Source organism: Parasteatoda tepidariorum, chromosome 4, assembly GCF_982258835.1.
Source record: "Parasteatoda tepidariorum strain Cologne lab strain chromosome 4, Ptep-v5.0, whole genome shotgun sequence".
Taxonomy (NCBI): Eukaryota; Metazoa; Arthropoda; class Arachnida; order Araneae; family Theridiidae; genus Parasteatoda; species Parasteatoda tepidariorum.
Genome location: NC_141758.1, coordinates 54,672,402 through 54,690,182, shown reverse-complemented (window position 1 = coordinate 54,690,182; position 17,781 = coordinate 54,672,402). Strand labels below are relative to the sequence as shown.

At 27.5% G+C, this 17,781-nt stretch overlaps 1 protein-coding gene across 14 annotated transcripts in view; it reads right to left on the bottom strand.

The window, feature by feature from the left end:
* Positions 1-17,781, bottom strand: part of LOC107442885 (coiled-coil domain-containing protein AGAP005037) — a 330,755-nt gene that overhangs the window by 105,760 nt on the left and 207,214 nt on the right. The gene's annotated exons all lie outside the window — the stretch shown is intronic.

Genomic DNA, 17,781 nt, shown 5'->3' with positions numbered 1-17,781 from the left:
AGTATATGTGACAGTATTTTTTATAACCTAAAATTTATATGTGACTCATTACTATTATACAGTGCACATGTGGCCGGTGTGAATCATTAAGGAACAGATGATTTTGAAAAATTCAAATCCACTACAATGTTTTTTCATGTTGTTCCAAAAATTTAAAAATTTTGGCAAATCTGTAAAGTCTAAAAAGGGTGATTGTATAATCTCCGTCGACATCTCATCTCATACGTTTTTGTGTCGGTATAGTCGGTGTCGCATGCCATGCGACGAAGAGAAAAATTGCATCATTGAAATTGAATTCGTCGCTACTTACACTCTCTTTAAATCCAGTGATTATTTCTATATTTCTAAATATTGCTAAGAGATGGCGCAACTAGTCCCACTTTCTTTAAAATTTTTGCAATGAGATTTCCCGCCTTGAATTGGAATCATAATTAGTTTGTACTTTTTTATAATTTTGCTTTCATAGTGTTACGTTGCATGTCAAAAAAGTTATGTGATAAATGCGATAAATATGATTTTTACGCTCTGATGCCCAAGACTGATTGTAAAAATGTTTTAACGGTAAGGCTGAAAAATTATTTTCCAAAATATTTTTTACTTAATTTTAATAATTATTTTATGCAAATATTTATTTTAAAAACCTCAAAGTAATAGAGTTAATAAACATGCTATCACAGTGCATTATTTTAAGATAATATTTGGGTGCATTGCAGGGGAAAAAAACTCATTGCAGGGAAAATTTTACCACCAATAGGTCAAACAAAACACTACTTACTGACAAAAATATTTTGCAGTTTCTAATTAAGGAAAAAACACATATTAATTTTCAGTAATAAAATAATGCTTTTTTTGTGTCGGAAATTCGAAAAAAAAAAAATTCGACAGAGAAGGGGTTAAATAAGTAAGTTCTAATTGTTATAATTTGAAACATTAAACGTAAATGGTAAAACATACTCGGCGATTTCTCTTTTTTTATGCACAGTTAAATCCAATTTTTGATGCACAACTAATTCCGGATCAAATCACGGTAAAATATCACGTATCCAGGGTTCTGGTACTTTTCATCGTAAAATCTATTTTAACCACAAAATTTTACGGAGCAAACTACCCGATAATTTTTTATTGTAATTTTATTGTAAAATCACTGAATCACTGTAGTAAAATATTTATTACGGTAAAATATATTGTATGAAATGTTCTGGTAAAAAAAGGGGATTTCGCAGTAAAATTAATTCTACTGATGACGCGCCCTGAGTGCCTTTCCGTAAAACTACGATGTACGCCTTTTTCAACTTCACAATTTTATGAGGCAAACGATAAAACTAAACACATTGCTCCCTAGCAGCAATATGATAAGTTTTGCATAAAAAATTCTTTTTTGTAAAATCAAAAGTAATTCAATGTTGTTGACATTTGGACAGTTTCGTGGCATTCATGAAAAATTATATTATAGAACAAACGTGCATTGCATTTCCCATAGAATTTCTAACTTAATGGAATTATTACTTTCTGCATAAAAAAATAAATGAAAAGTTGAAATAGATCTAAGGTACAACATTTTACTCAATGTATCTTGTGTATGTGCTCTACAAGTGTGTAAATTGAATATAAGCATATGTTCTGTTTGTTACCAATTAATAAGAAAGTCTATGCTTTATAAGATTAGTAAATTGTAGTATTTTTTTAAAGAGGCTTTGTTTGAAAAATTCTAAAGTAAAAATTGCAAGTATATTTTAATTAGTTTTTTATTCATTAAACTGTATTAATGGCTACACTTACTTAACAAATTACAAAATTTTCTGTATTAAGTGATGTTTAATGCAGAGAGTTAGGTATTTATGTTTAATGTTACACTTAGAAGAAAAAGTATGGTGAACACATGCAGAATATGTTAAAATTTTACCATGTTTTTGTCTGTATGGGAAACACAAAACAGCTTGCTAATTTTTACCGAAGAGCTTTAATAATGATTTTGGCTATATTAACAATAAAATATGGTTTTATAATATGGGATAAAAAATTTTAAATGTCGAAAAATTTAGTAATTTTATCATGATATCTTAGAGCGAAGCATAACAACCAATTTTTCGGTTAAATTTAAATTTCACTTTCGTATTTTGTGATAAATGCCGACCGGCCTGTGTAGAGGGCAGGGAACTGTCCTCACATCAGAAAGGTTCTGGGTTCGAATCCCGGGCAAGGCATGGGTGTTTCTTTTTCTCTATCTGTGTTCTATGTCCTTTCTCCTTTGTGTGTGAATGTGACCCGCCCTATAAACGGGTTGTGGTAGTGTGACGTGGGCGACGCTGCTCCACCACCGTGGCTTCGCCACAGGTGCCCACTGGTTAACGAAAAGAGAGTTAGCAGTTCTGGCACTTTCTGTGGCCAATGGACAATAGTTCCAAGTGCCCACCATTAAAAAAAATTTTTTTATGATAAATGTGTGATAATAAGAACTACAGTTTTGAAAAACAGATTTTCTGGTATACCGTTACCATAAAGAACGGAACAATTACCAAAGTGAATGGTTAAAATAATGTATATTTTGATTTTTATTACCATAATTATTACTTTTACCTGATATGCCATAAGGGTACAGTAGCATAATTTTACCAGATTATTTTTTTCCGAGTAATAATTTTTTTTTCTAAACCCAACACGAATTATATTTAGTGTTATGTAAAAAATCAAATTAAATAGATGATCGTAAATTCTTCTCAAAGTTAAAATTAGGCAAGCACGTATTTTTCGGCGTAACTATTCAATATGAGAAATATAATTAAAAGCAAACAATCCGTAATAGTTAAATTGAGTTTTTGTAAAAAACATCATTGCCAAGTTTCCAAGTTTCAATTCTCAGTTTTACTTCGATTTGAAATAAATGGTTTTACATTTGATTATTTCTAACTCAAAAGGGCCTAGCAGTCAGGAAGATAAGTTTGATATTAAGTGCTTTCAATACCATAGAGATACGGAATTTTAATCCTTAATTGCCTAGTACATTTTACTCTTCCCGTTCTGGAGTGTATCTGAGATAAAGCAAAGGGGGTGAGGATGAGTCTGGAATGTCTGGGACATTGTACAGATTGCACAGCCATCAACGCCAAGATCAATTACAGTTTAGTTTGAAGAAAATGCTATTTGATGCTGTTGTTACTGTGGGGGAAAACAATTTGCGAAAGCCTTAACACTCCATTAGCAGCAACTCAGAGTAATTCGTTGCTAAGTTACCAATAAAGAATGCGGAATAGGAGGCTAAATTTACGTTTGGATATACTTTGGTGTTTTAGGATTCGTATTAGTAATTGCGCATCTTCGTGACTTCTCAAATTATATTGAAAGTTATGTGTTGAAGCATTTAACAGGAAAGAATTGAGAAAGTGTTATAATCCTTGAACTTTTATACTTTTTTTATTTATATATAAATCGTTTTATCAATTTTTTTTTTTAAAAAAAAGCAATTACATCTGCTCTCTTAATTTCGGAATATTTGCCATTTCAAAACTTTTTACACGGGACATATCTTAATATTCGAAGCTTCCTATTCGGAACATATCCTTTTTATCTATACACAAATGCCAGTAGAAGAAGCAGAACATGAGAATATATATTTAAAAACAATGATTTTTCTCATTTGTGAAAAAAAGCTAAATTATTCTCAATGAAATCAAGAAACAGTTGATACAATGCTCTGTATTTACGTATTATTTAAGTTGTCACAATTTAACTAATTGAACCAATTAAATTAACCATTGTCTTCGAGATAAGGTTAAACAATTGGGTGCAGGCTTGATTTTGCTTTTGGTGTCGGTGAGGGGAGACAGGATTAAACCTCATAGAAGTTATATGCTACACCTTCTCCAAGCTAACCGAACAACACCGTAATCTAACCCTAGAATCTAACAGTAATTTTATACGAAACGATTACCTTAAAGGTAAATTTGCCCAAATACTTAGTTCAAAAGTTCTTTAGTCTTCTAGCAACTGTTTAAACGGTTTCGAAACTAAATCTTGTGGCCAACATATCGCTGGGCAAAAATTTCTTTTTAAAATCTATCGAGGTCAAAAACTCGTGAAGACATAATCCTGTGAAGTTTGATTGTTCTTGTGAAGTTGAAGTCTTGAGAAGTATATATATATATATATATCTTATGTTTCTTGGGTTAGATGCCGACTTCGGCGAGATTAGTATTTTTATTTATTCATTAATTTAAAGATATTACAAGATATAAAAGATAAAAGAACATACTTTTGAGCTTACAATAAAAGTGTTCTCAAACTTGCAATTATAAATTATGCACAAACCCACAGAGACAGCCTTTTATTGTTTTACTACCATTCATTCATTTTCGATAGTGACTGAAGTTATAGAACTTAAGTTTTTCCCATTAATTCTAAAGTTACATTTTAGTTAAAAACTCTTAAAAAAAGTTTTTGGAAAATGTCTTAAACAAATACTGTTAACCATAAAAATAAATGAAATAAAAATAGTTATCCTGTATGCTTTAAATAAGAATGAATTTCTTTAACATAAAAATATATGTATAGAAATGCATGCTAAGCTTAAGATATATATATCCTTTACAGAAAAAAATTTGAACTTTAAAGAAAATCAACGATCATAAATTCTAAACTATCTTTCAATAGTTACTAATAGTTAGTTAATCTATTAATAAAAGTGATGAATGTACGTTATAGAAACAAGCCATAATCTTATTTTGCTTTTTAGGGATATGGCAAAGAATTCTAAGTTGAGTATTGTCCAGAGAACAACAAAAACACACGTGGTTGGAATAATACAATACACGTCTACCCTCCAAACAGCAAGTTCTTCACGTTCTTATAAGAACAAAATGAAAATGCGTCTCGACACCGTATTTTCACACAAAAACAAAATAACGTGACCTGCTTTATAAAGGAGAAAACAACTGAAAGAGTTTGAGCAGGGGACTTTAACCTTTTTGAATATAGCCTTCACCGACTATATATATAATGTGGAAAGAAGTAGTCGTCAACATCCCATTAGCGGAATCGGGGGTATCGATTCCCTCCCGAATCTTCCGATTTTCTCATAGAAGAGGCCCCAAACGATAAGAGAACCTCCATCGATCCACATTTTTCCACCTAAGTTTTTGGCGACACGCCAGAGGGTCATTGCGCCCTCTATCGACGACTTCGAGCATAAGCAAGTTTTCAAAGTTTGAGATTCTTTTCTTTTTTACTTAGTTTCTGTGAGGACAGAGGTGAAGCGAGAGATGATTTACAGGTGATGTTATGGAATGTGTTGGGGAAGTAGAATGAAGCTTTCGGAATATAAAGTATTCTTGAAGATTGGGTTTTTTGGAATATTCGATTTCGATGGCTACGTTCGGTTAGAAAACATCACGATTTTAAAGAAGGATAAATTGGAACTCACTGGGACAAATTTAAAAGGGAGATTTTAAAACAAGATATGAATGTGAGACTCAAACATTTTTCATTTTACGTGAATCGCCCTTTGGCAACTTTTTATGTTTGATGCTTTATTCATGGGAAGAAACTAAAAACTATAGTTATAAGACATGTTTACATGATACAATGGTTTCAATTTGAGAATGATTCCGATTAAAATTTTTGTGACGGTAAGAATAATTATAAAATATTTAAAAAATTTAGTCACGTATTTATTATAATAGATCTCACTACACTAATACGCTACTCACTATACAAATACGTTAATAATTTTAAAAGATTTAAAAAATTTATTCACGCAGACATATATTATTTTAGATCTTACTATACTAGTACATTACTCACTATACTAATACGTTAAGAATAATTATAAAAGATTTAAAGAACTTATTCACGTAGATATATATTATTATAAATCACACTATACTAATACGTTAAAAGTAATTATAAACGATTTAAAAAATTAATTTATGTAGACATATGTTATAATGGATATCACACTATACTAATACGTTACTCACTATACTAATACGTTAAGAATAATTATAAAGGATTTAAAAAATTTATTCACGTAGATATACACTTTATAACAAAAAAATCGACGCACCATGAAGCAATCATCCGATTGCTTTGAAATTTCGTATGCATGAATGTTTTGAACAGATCAGGCTGGAATGATGCCGACTGGGGACGTATAGTCTTTAGCGACGAATCCCGCTTCCAACTGTGTCCTGACGATCATCGAAGACGTGTTTGGAGACGCACAGGGCAGAGGGGCATCCTGCCTTCACTATTGCACGCCACACCGGACCTCAACAAGGCATTATGGTCTGGGGTGCCATTTACTTTGACAGCTGGACCCCTTTGGTCGTCATTAGAGGTACACTTACTGCACAGCGGTACGTCGACGACATCCTAAGGCCTGTTTTGCTACCGTTCCTTTTGCAGCGCCCTGGACTGGTTTTTCAGCAGGACAATGCCAGACCACATACGGCACGTGTTGCTATGAACTGTCTGCAAGCTTGTCAAACTCTTCCTTGGCCTGCCAGATCACCAGATCTCTCTCCCATCGAGCATGACTGGGATATGGTTGGAAGGCGATTGCATCTGGCACGGAATGTTGATGACCTCGCTCGACAATTGGATCGAATTTGGCAGGAAATACCGCAAGAGACCATCCGGGAGCTTTATCGGTCTATGCCAAGCCGTGTGGCAGCCTGTATTCAGGCTAGAGGCCGGTCAACACATTATTGAACTTGTTATTGTAACTCTGCAATAAATTATTCAATTGTTCTGAAATTGTCCTATCCACCAATTTTCGTTTCAATCGGACAACTTCTTCTTGCTGCGTCTATTTTTTTGTTATAGAGTGTATATTATTACAGATCTCACTATACTAATAAGCTAAGAAAAATTATAAGAGATTTAAAAAATTTAGTCACGTAGATCTCACTATACTAATACGTTACTCACTATACTAATACGTTAAGAATAATTATAAAAGATATAAAGAATTTATTCACGTAGATATACATATTATTATACTTGTAGATCTCACTATACTAATACTTTGAGAACAAATATAAAACATTTAAAAAATTTATTCATTTAGATAGATATTATTATAGATCTCACTATACTAATACGTTACTTACTATGCTAATACGCTAAGAATAATTATAAAGGACTTAAAAAATTTATTCACGTAGATATATGTATTATTATGGATATCACTATACTATTAAAATCTAATGTCATAATCACTCTTTACCAATGAGTATTTGATCAATATTTCAAATTGAAAGCTTGAATCAAAGCTAAACTTACACAGCACTTTGCAATTATTAAACTTTAAATAAGGTAAGTAAGTTATATATAAATTATAGGGGCTAACGCATTCGACTTAAAGGCATTCGACGTAGACACGATTACACAATTATCCAAAGATAATTTTGTGAGAGAAATAATTTTTAATAATTATTTTTTATTTTTTTTTATGATTGATTGTTCAAAAAATTTTGAATTGTGAGATATGTTCTCACACATTGTTCTTTGACATTGTTCTTAAGCTAGGTAATTTTAAATGATTAAATATAAAATTTGAATAATGTTTGTGTTTACAAGATGTAAAATATTGAATAATGCCATATTTTTAAAATATTAATCTCTCAATAACTATTCCATGTTATGAAAAGATATGTTTATTCTTTTTTTTTCCAATGGCAGGCACTGAATTTGAATCTTTGCCTATACTATGCCAGAATTGTTGCTCATTTCGCGTTACCCAGTGGGCACTTGTGAACCAAAGTCACGGAGGCGAGCAACATTGCCCATGCCACACTGCCACAAACCCGTTTATAGGGTGGGCCACATTCACACACCATACACACACACAACAGAGGACAGCACAAAGAGAGAGAGAAACATCCATGCCCAGAGCGGAATTCGAACCCGCAGCCTATGGCTTCGCAGTCAGGCACGCTAACCGCTCGGCCACCTGGCCGGCGATATGTTTATTCTATTGCTTTTCAATGTGAACGCTATCCTCCACTTCCCAGGGAGCAATGCAGACTTCAAGGGTTGATAGCAAAATATAGGACATTTGAGCGGTGTAAGTTCTAAAGGGTAATTAATAAACTATAGATGAAATTAGTTTTGAGTGTACATTAATTAGTTTTTAGTGTACATTAATTAGTTTTGAGTGTACATCAATTAGTTAATGGATCAATTTTCCTCAATTTTTGGATCTGTTTTATTCAGTTGGGTTTGATATTGAATAACTATTTACATTTCTAACTTAGATCACAGTATCTATTATTTGATTAGTTATTTCATTAAAATTGTAATTTTTAAAAAAATAAAAACCACTTATCAATTACATTAAAAAAAAAAAACAATTTAAGGATACCCATTTAAGGGTAAGGTACCAAGATTTTAGTATGATTTAAATTTTTTTGAATTAGCTTTCCAAAATAATCCGTAAAAGGGTGATATATTCTTTAAATGAATTAACCATGCAATTTTTTATACTAGAAATTTAATATTCAATAACTTTCAAAAATTCAAAATTTTGTTTACTTTTAACTTGTTTTATGAAAAAGTTTTGAATGTTAATTTTAAGTAGATTCATTTACATAATTTATATGCTTCCTCTTCTGTTTAATGATCAAAAGGGGTATTATTAAAATATGAATCAAAATGAAGTTCATCAGCAACAAGCACACTAAGACTTGATGTTTTCAGTATCAACAAGAAGAATATAAACGTCAACGATCAAACTTCACGAGTCAAACGATGGGTGCAACCTTAAAAGTCTAGAACACTGAAAAGCAAAATTAAAAGCTAGAAGTAAACAATCACGAGCAATAGATTGTAAATAGATAGAAGTTAAAAGATAGAATTTAAAATTTAAATTTAAAATTTGAATTCAAAAGTAAACCAGCGTGACTACAAAAAGTATAAGAAATAAAATGTTCCCTAGAAAGTCAGTAAAGGGTAAAATGTACAACAAGTTACAAAAGGTAAAAGTTAAAATTTAGAGTTTAAAACAGTAAAGTAAAAAAATCCAAAAAGACTCAAGAAAAATAAATATCAAAAAAAATTTACAGTTAAATAAAAATGAACAAAAACAGTTAAATTCAGAAGTAGTTAAAAAGCAAAATATAAAATGTACAAAAATTAAAAGTTAAATTTAAAAACAGTAACTTAAGAATCCAAAAAGAATTAAGAATAAAATATATATATAATATATTAAAAATATATACAATTAAATAAATAAAGTGCATAAAAACAGTTTAAATTAGCAGGTATTTAAAAGCTCAAAAAAGGTTAAAGTTAAAATGAGAAATGCAAAGTCGTGTACAATATTTAAGTTAAAATCACAGCAGAGCGAGAAGATAATAAAAGTTTTCGGGGTTTACCTATCCTTGTAACGCAAACGCAGGTTTGTTCCAACAAAATGCCCTGCATGAAGGCCAGTTTGCCCCAATGCTTGATCCAGGAGTGCCCTTGTCTTTCGGATTGGGTTCAAAATTACAAGGCTATGGATTTGAAAATTAATAGTCGTAAACTCAGAATTGGGTTGACTGTTCAACGACGGTTATAAAATAAAATATCACTGTTTGAGACATTGTGGTTCAAAAAATAGGGTGGTTGTCTTCCGATGAAGTGACATAGGTTTGAATCCCAGAGACAGCTTATTCATACGAATTTCAGGGGTAGACGGGTGATGGGTAAGAATCTCTTTACCGTCAGGCTAACCATGAGGGAATATGGTTTTCCTTTTGATGTAATGCAAATGAGGAATAGTTTCATTAAAAAGTCCTCACACAAAGGCTAGTTTATCACAATGCTTGATTCAGCAGTTTCTTTGTCTTCTGCGTTTGGAATTACAAGACTACAGAGTTGTGCATAGGTAGTTGTAAACCTAATTATGGTTTGGTTATTCAACGCCTGTTATAAAATAGAATGCTTTGCTTTGTACCATAATCTGAGTTAAACTTTAAGGAAAATAAAATAAAATATTTAATTTTTGCTAACTTTTGTTATATAAGAAATTAGTATCTGCTTTAATATCAAGAAAAACATTCCTGCCATATACACCAAATTTTATAAACTGAACAGGAAAATAAATTGTTTTAATAAATAATGAATACAAGATTAAAATAAAAGTTAAAAAGATGGAAAAAATGAATAAAAAGTAATAACGAAAATTTCGCAAATTACTAATCCCTCTTTTGTGTAATTATTTTTATACTGCTCCAACTCTCTCAAATGAAGACCTTAGGCTTAGACGATTTGCATTTAATTTGGAGCAGTAATCTCGTAAGAGATGAAACAAACCAAATAAAAACTTCTCATGGGAAAAAAGTACGCAGTTTTTATGAACGGTTTCGATAAGTGAGATCATGAAATAAATACTACAACTGCTGGTTTCTTCAGTGCATTAGGAGGAACGAAATAACTTTTTGTAATCAGACTAATTCAGTTTTGATAGTTTTATGAGTTTTCTATCTGAAAGAAAGCAAAAGAGATTTGCTTCGTGGTTCTTTGATCAGCTAATCATAAAGAAAACATTTTGCAATAAATGAATTTATTCCACATTCATTTTGTCCGAAATTAAATTTAATCGAATAGAAAAATAAATAGATCATCATTTTTAATTATTATTCACTACCGTTTTCTAACTAGCACGCAATTTTGTCAAATAAAAAATAAATTTTTGATTGAATTTTACCGTAATATAAGGTTTAGACCCTGATATTTTTTAGCACGTATGTATAGAGCTTTTAAAAAAAAACGGACCAACCTGAATGACTTTTGATCTAATGATTGGATCTTCACATGTTAGGACTCAATCCTAATGGCTGGAGGGGGTGACCTCAAATATCTAACTTTATAAGTGCAGACGATATTTTAAGTTACGAAATCAGACAGAAAACGTATTTTCTCTGAATAAGCATGCCTTTTTTTCGTCGGATTCGTACCCCCAAAATATAGAGGTTAGCCACAATCTAAGAAATATAGTCCCAATAGTTTGGTCAAAAGAATAGCCCAAAGTTTGGACACCTTAATGTTAATTTTTTTCCGTATTTCACTATATCTTAAGAACAATTAAACAAGTTGAAAAATTTTTGCAAGCAATTATCCAAAGATATTCCATGCAAAAAATAACTTCAAGTAAATATTTATTATTTCATTTAACAGAGATCGAGAAAAATTACTTTGCATGCACTACTGCTTCGATCTTAGACTTAGAGAAATATATTTTATTTATAAAAATATCGCAATAACATTTTACATAAGTAATGAACTTTTTTATTTTAAGGAAAAACGCAATCACAAAAATTGTTTTTGATTGCTTTTTTACACAAAGTGGATCAAACAATTTTTGACATTAAAAATATAAAATAGTAGCCATATTTGAAAAAAGTATTCTTAAATTAGTTGTCAGTTCGTAGACCTGCTAAAAGCATGTGAATTATATTGTTTCTATTTCGTCATATCTTTGAAACTAATCGGACGAATTAATAATATTTAAGATAAATATAGAAAAGAATCAGTCATGCATCAAAATAGAACTTTTGAATAACAACCACACAAATTATAAAATTGAATTCAATCACAAACTATTTAAATTGCATAATTTTAAATAAAAAAAATAAATAATACAATATTTTAAAGAATAACTGTAACTTTTTTAAATATAAATTGTAGAATGTCAGAAAGAAATGTATTTAAGAAATATTCTTTTCTAAAAGTAAAATAACATAAAGAATTAAATAAACTCACCTAAGGAATTTTGTTTTTAAATTTATTTTAAAAATGCGACTTTTATTATATTAGAAAAGAAAAGAAGTTCAAAATTTTTCCAATGATTCTACGATTTTATTTGAGCATTTGTGAAAATTATTGAATTGCTAGAAGCACCTTTTCCAATACTTTAAAGTACTTTAGTTTTAATGACTTCTGGAACTTTCACTTGACATTTCAGTTATTTTGAATCTGAAAATATTTCAAATTACTTTTCAGATTTATTTGATTTAAAAATTAAGAAAGAAATCTATTGTTGTTCGAAATTATCATTTAGCCATACTAAGCTCCTCTATAAATTTTTATTTTAAAAGTGAATAACTATTTTCTCTTGTATATTGATTAAAAACTGTTAAAATTATTAAAGCAAATAAGAATTGATTTAAAACTAAATTAAGGTAATAATTTATTTCATTTTCAAACAAGTAACTATTTTTTTACAAATAAATTAAGAGTGTGAAACTTAAAATAAAGATTATTAAAACAAATAAGTAATGAAACATTAATTTGCTTTCATAGTTGAAAGTAATGATTTATTTTATTTTAAAGCAAACATTTCTTTGTCTAAAATAAATTAGGGAAAATGCGAGAAACTTAAAGAAAAAGAAAGTACTATTATATATGAAGGTAAAAAAAAAATGAGAAAATGAAAATATAATCAAAATGATGATTGTGTTATGAAATTTAGATTTTATAGGTGCTCATATTTAATATTTACAAATATAATTTGTAGATTTATTTTATTCAAATTTAGACAAAACCATATTATTTTTTAAAACAGTTAAAATGTGCATAAAATAGATGTCTTTAAAAGTCTCAAATGCTGAAAAATTAAAAAAAAAAACTATTTGTTTAAATGGCAAAGAGTAAATAGAGCATTCATTGAAATTAGACAAAAACATTTTTTTTTTTAATTTTTTTGATATCTCGTCAATTATTGATACTGCGCAACATAATATTTTATCAAAACTCAACATTGTTGAAACTAAGCTAAATACATAAGGTAATATAAAAAAAATGAAGTTTAAAAATTCAAATCAGAAAAGAAAAGATTAATATTTTTTTTCTTTCTTATATGCGATTTTGTCTAAGATATGAAAAATACAAATAAATCTTAATAGGAACACATATTACTCTATTCTAATATTTTAAATATACTATTTTATATGCATTATTTTATATATATTTTTTTATATTTATTATTTTATACATATTATTATATATATATATATTATTATATATTTCTTTCGAAAAATATTCATGATTTATCTGCTCATTTACAAATAAGTAAAGAAGTGGAGTACCAGATAGTTTACAAATAGCAAATATATATTTTTATATATAAACAAGGCTTCCTTTTAAAATCAATGAATTCTGTTATTTGTATAAAAATATTTAATTAATACTTCCTTGTCAAAATTCTGTTTACTGTAAGAACATCAATTATTAACTACAAAAAGTTAAATATGAATGAATTTGCAAATATAAAGTTGAACATAAAACTAATTCCAGTATATGAAAAATATTTTACACACCGTTAAGTCCCATCCTTAATCTTGCAATAAATGAAAAGTAAATAATGTGCATTAAGACTTAAAAATTAAAATTTTAAAAATCATTTTAAAATTAATTTATAAAGCTCATATCAATTTCTTGCTATTTCGAATGCGCTACGCAATTATTACAATTAAATTCCATTGATTAAAGAATTACCAATTAGTTATAACACTTATAAAATTTTAATCAGCCTTTAAACAAGCACATTTAAAATGGATAAATGTTTAAACAATGTTTCTGTTTAAGTTTTGCCATAAATAGTTAGAAATGGTTACCAAGAATAATTTTAAGCAATTTTCCTAAATCTATAGAATAAAATTACTTTAATTTGAACAAAATAAACGTTAGAACTAAACTGAATTATAAAATAATGAATAAAAAAATCTTATAGAAATATAATTCACATTGAACAAAAAACAATTAATCATAATATAAAAAAGAACGTTTCCTAAGAGTAACCTCATAATTTTAAAATTATAAAACGAGTAAAAATTACAAGAAAGTTTTAGAAATTTATGATTAGGCTAAACTCAATCATTTTAAAAACAATAATAATAGGCATTGTTCACCATTAACGCTCATATAAAATTGTTAATTATCATAATCAAATATTATTAGAATATTTTTTTGCTAAAAAATAATTGGTAATAAATTTTCATTATTATTTTCAAAAGCCTAAACACATTCTCCCTATAAATAAAAAGCTCAAAGAAAAGAGGAAATAAATATTTTAATAATCTAAATTTAATAAATCAATTAAATACTTTGCTCATTCTCTAAATTTGTTATATTGAAATTAAACGTCATTTCTGAAACTCATTAATAATGGATACATTAAATATTAAAGTGTTAACTTCAAATTGTCAAATATAGAAGATACAAACTAAAAAAATATTCATCGCATTTTTTCATGTCGTAAGGCATTTGACGATACATACACTTAATGAATTCAAAAATCAATAAATAAAGAAATATTTCTTTTCGCGAATTTATTAACTGTATACAAGAATACTTTTTGCAATAAATAATTTATTTTTAAAGAAAAATCATTTACACATTTATACCTTAAATAATTATTTTTCTAAGAAAATAGTTTAATATTTATAAATATAGAATTAAAAAGTTACTTGTATTCATAAATATTATATATCTCATCTTTTGTCAGTAAATTTCCTGTTACTTGTTCTGTGTTACAAAAGCAGTTTTTCCCTCTTATTTGCTTATGTTTTATTTAGTCTTAGAAGGGTTATATATTTTGTCCTTAAGTAAACAGTTATTTAAATTGTGAGAAACTGCTTTGGATGTTAATTACTCTTCACAATACAGCATTTGTTTCGTTTAAAGAGAGACTTATATTTCGTCTGTAAATTATACTTTAATGATACTATTAAGTTAAAGTGTTTAAGAATTTAATTAATTTTTGCAATACGGCTATACAATTATTTTGTTTATACAGATACATTACATATTTCGTCTGTAAATTATCAATTAATGATTCAACAACGTAAGAGTGTTTAGGGTGCAAATTCAGTTCTGCTATACAGCGTATACTTAGAATAAAATTTTATGCAATACAAAGAATACACTATTAATATTATAAATTGACACAAGATACCTTATATTTGTGTATGATTTAATTAGTCTCAGATATATTATATATTTTGTATTTAAATTATCAGTATGGAACAGTATTCAGGTTGTTAATTGCTTTTCCGAATGCAATTTTTATTTCGTTTATACAATGCTTTGTATGTAAATAAAAGTTTAATAAAGCAGGAGTGTTTAGGGTGCAAATTAGATTCTGCAATACAGCGTATACTTCGAATAAAAAATCATGCAATACAAAGTATACACTATAAATATTATAAATTGACACAAGATACCTTATATTTGTTTATGTTTTAAGTCTTAGATAAATTATATATTTTGTCTTTAAACGATCAGTATGAAACAGTTTTTAATTTCAAAATAAAATAAAAAATACCAAAAAATTACATAGTTACAAATTTAAAATTATCAAAAATTTAATTATAAATTATAAATTTAATATTATTAATTATAAATTTAATATTATCAATTATAAATTTAATATTATTAAGCATAAATTTAATATTATAAATTTATAAATTTACAAAAAAATGTTTTAAACCATTATAAAATTACAAGTTTTAAAATAATTTATAAAATATTATGAAAATTATAAAATTCCAAATAACATTATAAAGCATTATAAAAATTTTGAAAGTATATATTTCAAAATAAACATTAAAATTTTAAAACAACAAAAAAAATAGGCACATAAAATAAAATTTATATTGGAATAAAATTAAAGACTTTCGTTGAATGTATTAATATGCGCTACATGTGGTTATATATGTGCAATCAAATAATTTAATTTAAAATATTAATTACTAGTTAATGTTTGTTTATGCTTTGTTCAGAATTAGATATTTTATATGTTTTTTTGTAAATCATCAGTAATATTTAATTTTGATAACGTGTTTAGGATGTAAAGCAATTTATGCAATACAATGCAATAAAGCCATTCAATACAACTTAACTCTGCTTAATATTAATAATATAACATGATTCTCAAATATAAGAACTGAATGAAATGAAATACATAATTATTAAAAATTATAGTAATTATGCAAATAATATAATTATTATAAATAATTATAAATTTTAGAATAGTTTTTATTGTTAAACTAGGCACTTCACAATATTTCTAAAATTTTATTAAAACTACATAGTTATAATTTTTTAAAAATTTAAAATATTATAAAAGTTACAAAGTTTTAAATTTTAAAATAAATAATAAATTATGTAAGTTTAAAATAAAATGTTAAATATTATAAAAATTCTAAGATCAAACATATTAAATCAAAGCATATTAAATACCATATTAAAAAAAACAATCGAGAATAGGTAATTCTCCTTTGTATTGCATTTTTATTTCAGAAATTCATATAAATTTTTTTACGAGATAAGCTAAAGGTAAGCATATATATATAAACATATGTATTTATACAAATCAAAATAACACAAATGTGGAAATGATTTTTATAAGTATAAGTTTTGATCACGCTAGAATAAATGGATAATGTTTTTATATCATAAAATCTCATAATGTAATCATAAAATCTCAAAATGTTGATTTATCTATGTGTCATTAAAAAAATTCATTTTTAAATGATTAAGGAGTCTTAATAATCACTATATTAAAACTTATATTTACTATATTAAAACTATACAGTATATTACTGCATTACGTAAAAAAAGGAATTTTTTTTAATGGTATTTTTTTTACAGAAACAAATACTATTCAATTGTTGTTTTTAAAATTGAGGTAAAAGAGAAAGAAAATGTTCAGAAAAAAGTATGCAATTAAAGAAATCAACATAATACATGTGTAAAAATAGTTTTCTTAAATTATAAATTGTGATAACGTAACAATGGAAGTGATTATTTTGACGCTTTTCTACCGCGCAAAATATTGATAAAATTTTATAATTAAAAAAATTGTTTAGGTTTCGTCTTATTGATTAAAGCAAAACAACTACTATCTTCTATCTATATTATATAAAACGCTAATACGTACGTATGTATGTATGTATCAATAAAACCGATGATATTTCTTTTCTCGCGCTGGCAACAGTTTTCATTTTTAATTGATTGCATTCGGCGCGCAAGAGCACGTAGTGAGCAACCAGATAACAATAACCAGAGTGAGCATTATCAGGTTGTTCAATTCAGATTCATGCACTAAAAACATTTAATTTAAACTCAATTGGGTATAATATGAAAAAAACACAACTACTTCGATTTAGTAGGAACAATATATGACGCAATGCTAAACGAATGGAATTTAGTTGTTGTTTATTTAGTTATTGTTATTAGTAGTTGTTGTTATTTGTTTTAGTTGTTGTTGTTTATTAGTTGTATTTAGTTTCAATAACTTTTCTTTATAATGCAATAAAATCTGGCGAGCAGCTATTTAAACGATCGAACACTTCGTTTGTTTATTTGTGGCTTGAAGTTAGGCTCGCAGAAAATGCCGTTCATGGGTTAAATTTAGTAGGAACAACGCAACCTGTGACGTAGGCTATATTATACCCAATTAGGAATTAATTAATTAATTGAAGTGAGAATGCTTTAAAAGGCCGCTGTTGAATTGATATTCTTCTACTGGGAGCTACCTAAACGTCTAAAAAACGTTTAAGTGTTTGTATTGAATGCATTGAATTTTTTTATATTTCGCGTTTATTTATGCATTGAATTTTCACGCTTTAAAATGTAGAATATTAGTGAAGCAATATTTGATAATTTATTTTGCTAATATGTTTCTTATTTAGCTAATGTTTTGATTTTTTCACCATGTACAATCTAAATAGCTAATATACTTTTTTAAAAGCCAATAAGAACATTGGTAGAATTTCTCTACACAAGTACAATACTATG